General features: G+C 49.9%; 3 non-coding genes across 3 annotated transcripts; all 3 read right to left on the bottom strand.

Moving 5' to 3' along the window:
- Positions 1-1,150: 1,150 nt before the first annotated feature.
- Positions 1,151-1,223, bottom strand: trnak-uuu (transfer RNA lysine (anticodon UUU)). The gene has a single exon. It is a non-coding gene; the product is annotated as a tRNA-Lys (tRNA).
- A 1,508-nt stretch (positions 1,224-2,731) lies between these two features.
- On the bottom strand, positions 2,732-2,803 carry trnaq-uug (transfer RNA glutamine (anticodon UUG)). The gene has a single exon. It is a non-coding gene; the product is annotated as a tRNA-Gln (tRNA).
- A 1,801-nt stretch (positions 2,804-4,604) lies between these two features.
- On the bottom strand, positions 4,605-4,676 carry trnaq-uug (transfer RNA glutamine (anticodon UUG)). Its single transcript has one exon. It is a non-coding gene; the product is annotated as a tRNA-Gln (tRNA).
- Between the last annotated feature and the right edge of the window lie 7,922 nt (positions 4,677-12,598).

Genomic DNA, 12,598 nt, shown 5'->3' with positions numbered 1-12,598 from the left:
GTTGTGACTTTGGCCTCAATAACTGCAAGTATCTCAAGTTTTGAAAAATACCATGAAGTTTTCACTCTACCTGGTCATTCACATTACCCTGGCACAAGCACTGACTTGACTTTTGAATGCAGTAAGTGCTACTTGTTGGGGTAGTGTTGATGTCTTTGTCTGCATGCACTTTGAAATTACGTTCTGGAAAAGTTTGTTTAAACACCAGTTTCAGAGAGTCATTCTTATTTCCCTAACATGAGCATTGACTTGGCAATGAAATTCAGTAAGTGCTTTTTGTTGGGGGGCAGTTCCATATGACAAAAGCCTCCATTGGTAATGCAAAAGAAAAAGTCCTTGCTCCAAGATTACTTCAAATGGAACCACTTGTGCTTCTTCATGCTCATAAGTGCTCCTCTTTGGGGTTTTCTTGTCAGCAACTTGTTCACGAATAGGAACTGTACGGCCGATATCAGGACTCCTGTGCCAAATGTAAGTCAAAAGTAGAGCTCAACCACAGCCATGATCTGTCTGCATTTTATAGAAAGTGCTTCATAGTTGGGGTGTTGTTCTGGCTTCACTATTTAGCATTGCACAATAGAATATATCAGCTTGTTTTCTCAGTAATATCACTCTGTCTCTAGACACTGACTCTTGGGCAGTGATGCTGGCTTTAAAATCGAAATACAAGAATTGTTTCTTTTTCAGTAATAAACTAAACTGAACTTTTACTTTGATCAATGTCCATGATATTGTATGGCTCTTGGCTCCATAAACACTGTTGTTGATGGCTTGCATGTAAATTGACACTCGTTGAAAAAAGAGGGTGGGACCATGGCACACATTGGTTTGCAGTTTACAGTCAACTCAAGACAGTTCTAGGTTCCACCGAGATTTGAACTCGAATCACTGGATTTAAAGCCCAGAGTGCTAACCATTACACCATGCAACCATACAATGCAATACCGCCATGTAGGGTTGAATTTGATGAGGGTTGGTGATCAATCTGATATGATATATCACATGCAGTGTTTTTGATGTAGGGGAACCACAGGAAGTTCTTTTCGCATTAGGCAAGTCCAAATTCTGTCTACATGCCGGCATGAGTCATTAAAATTGTATGGTCTAGTATTGTGTTTAATGTCTTACAATAATTACATAGTAATACAACCACCTGAACAGGGACTTGAACCCTGGACCCTCAGATTAAAAGTCTGATGCTCTACCGACTGAGCTATCCAGGCTCTGAGTGAGACAGAGCCAAATGGAGCCTGGATCATTTCATAGCTGTGCATAACCTTTTTTGGGAACAGTGTTCTTTTAGCAGCAAATAAACTGGATCCAGAGTCTGACTCCCATGAGGCCTTGCATCTTTACAATGTCAATGACAATGTAATCCTTCAATGGGTACCAAAGACAGTTGCAAAAATGATTTTGAAGTTTCACAATGATTCAACTTGTTTGGCTGATCACTGGCTATGTATTTTATGTCTCTTGTTGGTCTGCATCGATAACTTTGTTGACGGCTTGTATGTAAATTGACTACACATTGAAGGCCCATTTGCAGAATGGCCATTACCACAGTCGTTGAAACCCTGAAAAGAAGGTGGGGCTATGGCATACAGTACTTATACTGGTCACATACCTTAGCCAGCACAACTCACCAGAGACGGCCAAGAAGACATCGGAAGAAGATCTGGAGTACAGCAGCCACTTTGATAGGAATATCTGGATTCAGTGGAGTTCAACAGGAGCATTGACTTGTTTTTTCAGTAAGTTCTACTTGTTGTGACCACCATTTAAGACATTGTGAAGCAAACACATTAAGACGACCTCAACTTGAGCCACTGTTGGCTTCTGCAATCATAAGTGCTTCTCTTTGGGGTTGTCTTGGTTGTGACTTTGGCCTCAATAACTGCAAGTATCTCAAGTTTTGAAAAATACCATGAAGTTTTCACTCTACCTGGTCATTCACATTACCCTGGCACAAGCACTGACTTGACTTTTGAATGCAGTAAGTGCTACTTGTTGGGGTAGTGTTGATGTCTTTGTCTGCATGCACTTTGAAATTACGTTCTGGAAAAGTTTGTTTAAACACCAGTTTCAGAGAGTCATTCTTATTTCCCTAACATGAGCATTGACTTGTCAATGAAATTCAGTAAGTGCTTTTTGTTGGGGGGCAGTTCCATATGACAAAAGCCTCCATTGGTAATGCAAAAGAAAAAGTCCTTGCTCCAAGATTACTTCAAATGGAACCACTTGTGCTTCTTCATGCTCATAAGTGCTCCTCTTTGGGGTTTTCTTGTCAGCAACTTGTTCACCAATAGGAACTGTACGGCCAATATCAGGACTCCTGTGCCAAATGTAAGTCAAAAGTAGAGCTCAACCACAGCCATGATCTGTCTGCATTTTATAGAAAGTGCTTCATAGTTGGGGTGTTGTTCTGGCTTCACTATTTAGCATTGCACAATAGAATATATCAGCTTGTTTTCTCAGTAATATCACTCTGTCTCTAGACACTGACTCTTGGGCAGTGATGCTGGCTTTAAAATCGAAATACAAGAATTGTTTCTTTTTCAGTAATAAACTAAACTGAACTTTTACTTTGATCAATGTCCATGATATTGTATGGCTCTTGGCTCCATAAACACTGTTGTTGATGGCTTGCATGTAAATTGACACTCGTTGAAAAAAGAGGGTGGGACCATGGCACACATTGGTTTGCAGTTTACAGTCAACTCAAGACAGTGCTAGGTTCCACCGAGATTTGAACTCGGATCACTGGATTCAAAGCCTAGAGTGCTAACCATTACACCATGGAACCATACAATGCAATACCGCCATGTAGGATTGAATTTGATGAGGGTTGGTGATCAATCTGATTTGATATATCACATGCAGTGTTTTTGATGTAGGGGAACCACGGGAAGTTCTTTTCGCATTAGGCAAGTCCAAATTCTGTCTACATGCCGGCATGAGTCATTAAAATTGTATGGTCTAGTATTGTGTTTAATGTCTTACAATAATTACATAGTAATACAACCGCCTGAACAGGGACTTGAACCCTGGACCCTCAGATTAAAAGTCTGATGCTCTACCGACTGATCTATCCAGGCTCTGAGTGAGACAGAGCCAAATGGAGCCTGGATCATTTCATAGCTGTGCATAACCTTTTTTGGGAACAGTGTTCTTTTAGCAGCAAATAAACTGGATCCAGAGTCTGACTCCCATGAGGCCTTGCATCTTTACAATGTCAATGACAATGTAATCCTTCAATGGGTACCAAAGACAGTTGCAAAAATTATTTTGAAGTTTCACAATGATTCAACTTGTTTGGCTGATCACTGGCTATGTATTTTATGTCTCTTGTTGGTCTGCATCGATAACTTTGTTGACGGCTTGTATGTAAATTGACTACACATTGAAGGCCCATTTGCAGAATGGCCATTACCACAGTCGTTGAAACCCTGAAAAGAAGGTGGGGCTATGGCATACGGTACTTATACTGGTCACATACCTTAGCCAGCACAACTCACCAGAGACGGCCAAGAAGACATCGGAAGAAGATCTGGAGTACAGCAGCCACTTTGATAGGAATATCTGGATTCAGTGGAGTTCAACAGGAGCATTGACTTGTTTTTTTCAGTAAGTTCTACTTGTTGTGACCACCATTTAAGACATTGTGAAGCAAACACATTAAGACGACCTCAACTTGAGCCACTGTTGGCTTCTGCAATCATAAGTGCTTCTCTTTGGGGTTGTCTTGGTTGTGACTTTGGCCTCAATAACTGCAAGTATCTCAAGTTTTGAAAAATACCATGAAGTTTTCACTCTACCTGGTCATTCACATTACCCTGGCACAAGCACTGACTTGACTTTTGAATGCAGTAAGTAGTACTTGTTGGGGTAGTGTTGATGTCTTTGTCTGCATGCACTTTGAAATTACGTTCTGGAAAAGTTTGTTTAAACACCAGTTTCAGATAGTCATTCTTATTTCCCTAACATGAGCATTGACTTGTCAATGAAATTCAGTAAGTGCTTTTTGTTGGGGGGCAGTTCCATATGACAAAAGCCTCCATTGGTAATGCAAAAGAAAAAGTCCTTGCTCCAAGATTACTTCAAATGGAACCACTTGTGCTTCTTCATGCTCATAAGTGCTCCTCTTTGGGGTTTTCTTGTCAGCAACTTGTTCACGAATAGGAACTGTACGGCCAATATCAGGACTCCTGTGCCAAATGTAAGTCAAAAGTAGAGCTCAACCACAGCCATGATCTGTCTGCATTTTATAGAAAGTGCTTCATAGTTGGGGTGTTGTTCTGGCTTCACTATTTAGCATTGCACAATAGAATATATCAGCTTGTTTTCTCAGTAATATCACTCTGTCTCTAGACACTGACTTTTGGGCAGTGATGCTGGCTTTAAAATCGAAATACAAGAATTGTTTCTTTTTCAGTAATAAACTAAACTGAACTTTTACTTTGATCAATGTCCATGATATTGTATGGCTCTTGGCTCCATAAACACTGTTGTTGATGGCTTGCATGTAAATTGAAACTCGTTGAAAAAAGAGGGTGGGACCATGGCACACATTGGTTTGCAGTTTACAGTCAACTCAAGACAGTTCTAGGTTCCACCGAGATTTGAACTCGGATCACTGCATTCAAAGCCCAGAGTGCTAACCATTACACCATGGAACCATACAATGCAATACCGCCATGTAGGGTTGAATTTGATGAGGGTTGGTGATCAATCTGATATGATATATCACATGCAGTGTTTTTGATGTAGGGGAACCACGGGAAGTTCTTTTCGCATTAGGCAAGTCCAAATTCTGTCTACATGCCGGCATGAGTCATTAAAATTGTATGGTATAGTATTGTGTCTAACCCTTTAAGCGCCAAAGTCGCAGAAATGCAACTTTACCGTACAAGGAAATTAATGAAATAATAGTAGAAAATGAATCACTTCAGTCATTGGTCGGTTCGGTGCAACTTCCCTTTATTAGCCAGGTATGATCCAGGGCAGATCCGGTAAGGAAAAAAATGGCTGGAGGAAGTACACGTGGCATGCAATTTACAGCAGATTCTGACTCTGAAGGGTATTATCTCCCCGAGAGTGACGATGGATTTCCAAGTGGAGATGAAGGGACTTCGAAACAACGGACAGGTGCAAAGGACAGACGGAGGCGAGGAACCAGTGGAACCAGTGGCTGCAGTAAAACTTGCCCGGTGGATGAGAGCTGGGACATGCTGAGAGAGGTCGAGGTATTTGAGGCATGGATCAAACCTTTTGAAGACCCAGTTGGCTACACAGGAGAGATGGATCTGACGGATGCTAATCCATTTGATATTCTGTCACTCTTTCTGACCGATCAGTTTTGGACTTTCATTACTGATGAGACAAATAGATATGCACATCAGTGTATGGCACCTATGATTCTGAAGCCACATTCAAGATTTCTTGAGTGGTATGATGTATCAGTCACCGAAATGAAAGCTTTCTTCGCTTTGCATCTCTCCATGGGCCTTGTTGAGAAACCTGAAATCGAGGATTACTGGGGAACATTTTGGCTTACACAAACGCCTGGATTTGGAAATGTAATGTCAAGAAACAGATTTGAAATCATTCTTTCGTTCTTTCATTTTGTCAACAATAATGATTATGTGAGAACAGGCGAGCCCGGGCACGATAAACTGTTCAAAGTCCGCCCAATAATAGATTTGATTATTCCCAAATTTGCAGCAGTTTACAGTCCAATCAAGGAGCTTTCTTTAGATGAAATGACAATAGCTTTCAAGGGGAGATCTTCACTAAAATGTTACTCTCCGAATAAACCTGACAAATATGGCTATAGAGTGTATGCCCTGAGTGAAAGCTGTTCAGGGTATGTTTTGCGCTGGTCAATGCACACTGGACAGTACAAAAATAATGCAAGCAACATCAGTGCAACACACGCAGTTGTCCGTGAGTTGGTTTCTCCCTTTACGGGCAAAGGACACGAGATTTACATGGACAGTTACTATACCTCGCCTGTAATTGCAAATGAATTAGCAGATTTGGAAACTGGACTGTGTGGGACGGTAAGGATTACCAGGTTGGGGATGCCAAAATGCCTTGGTAAAAGTGTCTTACAGCTGAAAAAAGGAGATGACCCAGTTTTTTGCAGAAAGGGAAAACTCCTGGCTTGTGCTTGGCACGATACTAAACGTCTCACCATGTTGTCCACAGTCCATGGAAATGATTGTGTTCAGAGGAGGATCCGATCCAAGACAGATGACACTGGCTTCCGTGACATCAAAAGACCTGTATGTGTCGACCAGTACAACGCCTACATGGGTGGAGTGGACACTGCTGACCAGAGGATGAAGACATACCTCTTTCCACACAGGTCCCGGAAATGGTATCATCGCATATTCAATGCCATTATAAGCATAAGTATTGTCAACTCACACATCATATACACCAAATCCACTCCAGGCCCACACAAACCTTTAAAGGTTTACATTCAGAAGATTATTGATGCATTACTGGCTGATCACTCCAAAAAACAAGAAAGGCGCTCAAGACCGGAGGGTGAAATGCCACAGAGACTCACAGAGCGTCATTGGCTTTGTCAAGCAGAGGGACGTCCAGACTGCGCCGTGTGCTCTGACCGCTCTCGTACCAAAGGCAGGCGGCAAACAAAGTACAGGTGCCGTCAGTGTGGCGTTGGCCTCTGTGCGGTTCCATGCAACGAGAGATACCATACGCTAAAAAACGTTAAATGCTGTCATTTGGATATGTAAAAGTGCAGGGTACCTTGACCCTGGATGGACATCTTTTCTGTGATGGCTCTCTCCTTTCTTCACTGCTTTCTCCACAACCTGCCTGGCACCAATGATGGATGTATAAGTTGGAAAAATAAAAAAAATGAAAAAAATACATAATAAATACCGTGTTTGTCATCATTTGGTCAGAACTTGTAATCAGGGCCCGAGTTTGAAGATGTGAGCAAAAGGGGTGAAAATGGGTTAAAATGTGAAAAAACACCAAAATGAGCAAAATGAAATAATCCCCCATCATCAGTGCACAGTTTGCCCCCAGAAAAGCACTCCCCTGGGGCCTGGAGGTGATCTGACCACCAGAATATAGTACCATATACCCCTGCTGGTCTTAGAAAAAAAACCGAGCTTCCAGCCAATAGTACACTATACCCGAGGGACTCTGTCGTTTTTCGGCAATAGTACACTATACCCGAGGGACTCTGTCGTTTTTCGGCAATAGTACACTATACCCGAGGGACTCTGTCGTTTTTCGGCAATAGTACACTATACCCGAGGGACTCTGTCGTTTTTCGGCAATAGTACACTATACCCGAGGGACTCTGTCGTTTTTCGGCAATAGTACACTATACCCGAGGGACTCTGTCGTTTTTCCGGGCCGTAGTATGAAGTTGTGAGCAAAAGGGGTGAAAATGGGTTAAAATGTGAAAAAACACCAAAATGAGCAAAATGAAATAATCCCCCATCATCAGTGCACTGTTTGCCCCCAGAAAAGCACTCCAATGGGGCCTGGAGGTGATCTGACCATCAGAGTATAGCACCATATGCCCCTGAGGGACTTAGAGTAAAAACCGAAATAGTACACTATGCCTGAAAAGACTCTCATTTTTCGGCAATAGTACACTATACCAGAGCGACTCTGTCGTTTTTCGGCAATAGTACACTATATACCGTTGGACTTAGTCGTTTTTTGGGCTCGTGGGAATAAGCGTTCAGCTCAAGATTCCCGGGCTAAATCACGCTGCTCCCGAGAAATTCTTACGCTGCTCTCACGCGGAATGTGCAAAATGGTAATGCTGGGAGGGAGGGGCGGGCGGTTTTTGAGAATGACGTTTTTCGCAATCGAAACAGGTACATTTCCTGGTTGTGCGGATACCGGGCAAGGAGCTCGTTTGACGGGCACACGAGAACCGCGATCGATGGGCCCCGTTCTGGTTTTATCCAGCTTCCAAGGCTCCTTCACAGCCGTAATGTCAAGTCATGGTTCGGAGGTGCGGAGGTGAGCGTCGGATCACGGAGCCTCTGAATGGAGCCCCGCGCTCCGCGCTCCTCCGGGCTCTAAGCGCCGCTCAGACCCGGCATGAGAGGGTCTATTTTCGGCTTGATTTTACCAGACTCCCGGGCACTTCCAGAAGCTTCCTGTTTGCTCTGATTGCTCGGGGCAGAGCACGGTGTCACGCTGACCACGGGCTGTACGCGGAGGTGAGAGCTGGTTGTAAGGCGGATCACGGAGCCTCTGAATGGAGCCCCGCGCTCCGCGCTCCTCCGGGCTCTAAGCGCCGCTCAGACCCGGCATGAGAGGGTCTATTTTCGGCTTGATTTTACCAGACTCCCGGGCACTTCCAGAAGCTTCCTGTTTGCTCTGATTGCTCGGGGCAGAGCACGGTGTCACGCTGACCACGGGCTGTACGTGGAGGTGAGAGCTGGTTGTAAGGCGGATCACGGAGCCTCTGAATGGAGCCCCGCGCTCCGCGCTCCTCCGGGCTCTAAGTGCCGCTCAGACCCGGCATGAGAGGGTCTATTTTCGGCTTGATTTTACCAGACTCCCGGGCACTTCCAGAAGCTTCCTGTTTGCTCTGATTGCTCGGGGCAGAGCACGGTGTCACGCTGACCACGGGCTGTACGCGGAGGTGACCCGCTCCGTGATCTTAGCGCCGCCCAGACCCAGGGCCATCCACCCCGCATACGGCCAGACTTTGCCCGGCCAGGGAGAACCTTCTGCGGGTCGGAGGCTCCGGGTCGGAGCCCCTGGAGCCTGGAGCCCTCACCGGGCCCCGAACTCGGCTGCCGGAGGCAGTGCAGTGCCTCATGGATAAAAGGCACCCAGCCGTCCAACTCGCGTGAGGCGGAGCAGGGATCATCCGTGAATCAACCATGAAAATGGTACAAATCATGGTTCTATGTATACCAGACAAGGAGCTTGGTCTATTGGCACTCAAGACCCGCCATCGTAGGGCCCCGTTCTGGTTTTATCCAGCTTCGAAGGCTCCTGCGCACTGCGGGTTTGTTTACATTTTGCGGCTGTGGTTTGCTCCGGCTAACCTCACGCCGGACACGTTGGAAGCGAGGCCGAGACAGAGGTCCCACCAGGCGCGGGGCTTCAGTCTGACTGGCTTCCCCCGCGCCTGGCCCCTTGTCTCCGGAGATGGGACCGTCACTCACCCCCGCACTGAAGGACGCGCGGCTTGAAGGATGATGGCTGCGCTTAGCCCCTGTGCCAGGGGCTCTGAGCCAGTCCCCTTCAGCCTCAACGCGTCCGGTGGGAACACAGTCCGGGTCCATTGTCACTCACCCCTGCGCAGAAGGACGCGCGGCTTGGAGGATGATGGCTGCGCTTAGCTCCTGGCACAGGGGCTCTGCACCAGTCCCCTTCAGCCTCAACGCGTCCGGTGGAACAACAGTCCAGGCTCTCTGTCACTCACCCCCGCACTGAAGGACGCGCGGCTTGAAGGATGATGGCTGTGCTTAGCCCCTGTGCCAGGGGCTCTGAGCCAGTCCCCTTCAGCCTCAACGCGTCCGGTGGGAACACAGTCCGGGTCCACTGTCACTCACCCCTGCGCAGAAGGACGCGCGACTTGGAGGATGATGGCTGCGCTTAGCCCCTGGCACAGGGGCTCTGCACCAGTCCCCTTCAGCCTCAACGCGTCCGGTGGAACAACAGTCCAGGCCCACTGTCACTCACCCCCGCACTGAAGGACGCGCGGCTTGGAGGATGATGGCTGCGCTTAGCCCCTGTGCCAGGGGCTCTGAGCCAGTCCCCTTCAGCCTCAACGCGTCCGGTGGGAACACAGTCCGGGTCCATTGTCACTCACCCCTGCGCAGAAGGACGCGCGGCTTGGAGGATGATGGCTGCGCTTAGCCCCTGGCACAGGGGCTCTGCACCAGTCCCCTTCAGCCTCAACGCGTCCGGTGGAACAACAGTCCAGGCCCTCTGTCACTCACCCCCGCACTGAAGGACGCGCGGCTTGAAGGATGATGGCTGTGCTTAGCCCCTGTGCCAGGGGCTCTGAGCCAGTCCCCTTCAGCCTCAACGCGTCCGGTGGGAACACAGTCCGGGTCCACTGTCACTCACCCCTGCGCAGAAGGACGCGCGGCTTGGAGGATGATGGCTGCGCTTAGCCCCTGGCACAGGGGCTCTGCACCAGTCCCCTTCAGCCTCAACGCGTCCGGTGGAACAACAGTCCAGGCCCACTGTCACTCACCCCCGCACTGAAGGACGCGCGGCTTGGAGGATGATGGCTGCGCTTAGCCCCTGTTACAGGGGCTCTGCGCCAGTCTCCTTCAGCCTCAACGCGTCCGACGGAACCACAGTCCGAGCCCATTGTCACTCACCCCCGCGCAGCAGGAGGCGCGGCTTGAAGGATGATGGCTGCGCTTAGCCCCTGGGCCCAAGGGCTCTGCGCCAGTCCCCTTCAGCCTCAACGTGTCCGATGGCTCTGCGCGGGGCGGGGGGCAGGGCCGGCGCATATTTTTGGTCCGACTCCGGTCCCTTCCTCGTCTCTGAGTTTGTCAAATGCAGCGCCTGTCCAGGGCTCACTTTGCTATCAACTGGCTGGTCACCGCCATCGTAGGGCCCCGTTCTGGTTTCATCCAGCTTCGAAGGCTCCTGCGCACTGCGGGGTTGTTGGCATTTGTGGTCCTGATTTGCGCTGGCTCACCCTTACGCTGGACACAGCGCCAGATGATATATTTGGTCCGACTCCGGTCCCTTCCTCGTCTCTGAGTTTGTCAAATGCAGCGCCTGTCCAGGGCTCACTTTGCTATCAACTGGCTGGTCACCGCCATCGTAGGGCCCCGTTCTGGTTTCATCCAGCTTCGAAGGCTCCTGCGCACTGCGGGGTTGTTGGCATTTGTGGTCCTGATTTGCGCTGGCTCACCCTTACGCTGGACACAGCGCCAGATGATATATTTGGTCCGACTCCGGTCCCTTCCTCGTCTCTGAGTTTGTCAAATGCAGCTCCTGTCCAGGGCTCACTTTGCTATCAACTGGCTGGTCACCGCCATCGTAGGGCCCCGTTCTGGTTTCATCCAGCTTCGAAGGCTCCTGCGCACTGCGGGGTTGTTGGCATTTGTGGTCCTGATTTGCGCTGGCTCACCCTTACGCTGGACACAGCGCCAGATGATATATTTGGTCCGACTCCGGTCCCTTCCTCGTCTCTGAGTTTGTCAAATGCAGCGCCTGTCCAGGGCTCACTTTGCTATCAACTGGCTGGTCACCGCCATCGTAGGGCCCCGTTCTGGTTTCATCCAGCTTCGAAGGCTCCTGCGCACTGCGGGGTTGTTGGCATTTGTGGTCCTGATTTGCGCTGGCTCACCCTCACGCTGGACACAGCGCCAGATGATATATTTGGTCCGACTCCGGTCCCTTCCTCGTCTCTGAGTTTGTCAAATGCAGCTCCTGTCCAGGGCTCACTTTGCTATCAACTGGCTGGTCACCGCCATCGTAGGGCCCCGTTCTGGTTTCATCCAGCTTCGAAGGCTCCTGCGCACTGCGGGGTTGTTGGCATTTGTGGTCCAGAGCCCCGGCTCTAAATTAAACCTGTTACCCTAGTAGGCCGGCCTCCGGGTCCCCCTCTCTTCTTCGGTTATGGAGTACATTGGGCGCGGGGGCAGCCAGTGGAGGGCAAGGGCCCTGCCTCCAAGTGTGGTGTAGGGGACAGGGGAGCCAGGGCCTTGGGGTCCTGGTGCTTTTTATCTTTTAAAGTGGCTCAGAGTACCAAGGGCACGGACTTCCAGGGGGCTGCACCAAGGGTGTGTAGCTCGTGTTGGGGTGCTTAAGTGTGGGTACCCGGGGACGAAAGGTGGGCCGGGGCCGGCGCGAGCCTCTGTGGTGAGTGCTGGGCCGTTCCCTTGGTACTCCAGTCGGAGTACCAAGGGCACGGACTTCCATGGTATAGTACCAAGGGCACGGACCTCCAGGGGGCTGAAACAAGGGTGTGTAGCCCGTGTGGGGGTGCTTAAGTGTGGGTCCCCGGGTTCGAAGGGAGGGCCTGGTCCCCGGTGGTCATCCCCGGAGTCCCAGAGCCTGCAACCCGGGGAAGAGTGGCCCGTCCCCAGACTGAGTTTGGGGGAATGCGGGGTGGCTCTGGAGGGGCTCCAGGGGTTCCAGGGGGTGCTCGGCGGAGGCCATGCCCAGCCAGAGTGGCCCTTCCCCGGGCAGAATCTGGGGAGAGTGGGGGGTGGCTCTGGAGGTGCTCCGGGGGCTCCAGGGGTTCCAGGGGGTGCTCAGTGGGGGCCATGCCCAGCCAGAGTTGCCCTTCCCCGGGGTGAGTCTGGAGGAGTGGGGGGTGGCTCTGGAGGGGCTCCAGGGGTTCCAGGGGGTGCTCGGCGGAGGCCATGCCCAGCCAGAGTGGCCCTTCCCCGGGCATAGTCTGGGGAGAGTGGGGGGTGGCTCTGGAGGTGCTCCGGGGGCTCCAGGGGGTGCTCAGTGGAGGCCATGCCCAGCCAGAGTGTCCCTTCCCCGTGCAGAGTCTGGAGGAGTGGGGGGTGGCTCTGGAGGTGCTCCGGGGGCTCCAGGGGTTCCAGGGGGTGCTCGGTGGAGGCCATGCCCAGCCAGAGTGGCCCTTCCCCGGGCAGAG

Source organism: Eucyclogobius newberryi, unplaced genomic scaffold, assembly GCF_026437365.1.
Source record: "Eucyclogobius newberryi isolate DKJ021-1_F unplaced genomic scaffold, fEucNew1.0.hap1 SCAF_87, whole genome shotgun sequence".
Lineage (NCBI taxonomy): Eukaryota > Metazoa > Chordata > Actinopteri > Gobiiformes > Gobiidae > Eucyclogobius > Eucyclogobius newberryi.
The sequence above is the reverse complement of the archived record's forward strand: the minus strand, read 5'-3'. Positions and strand labels throughout refer to the sequence as shown.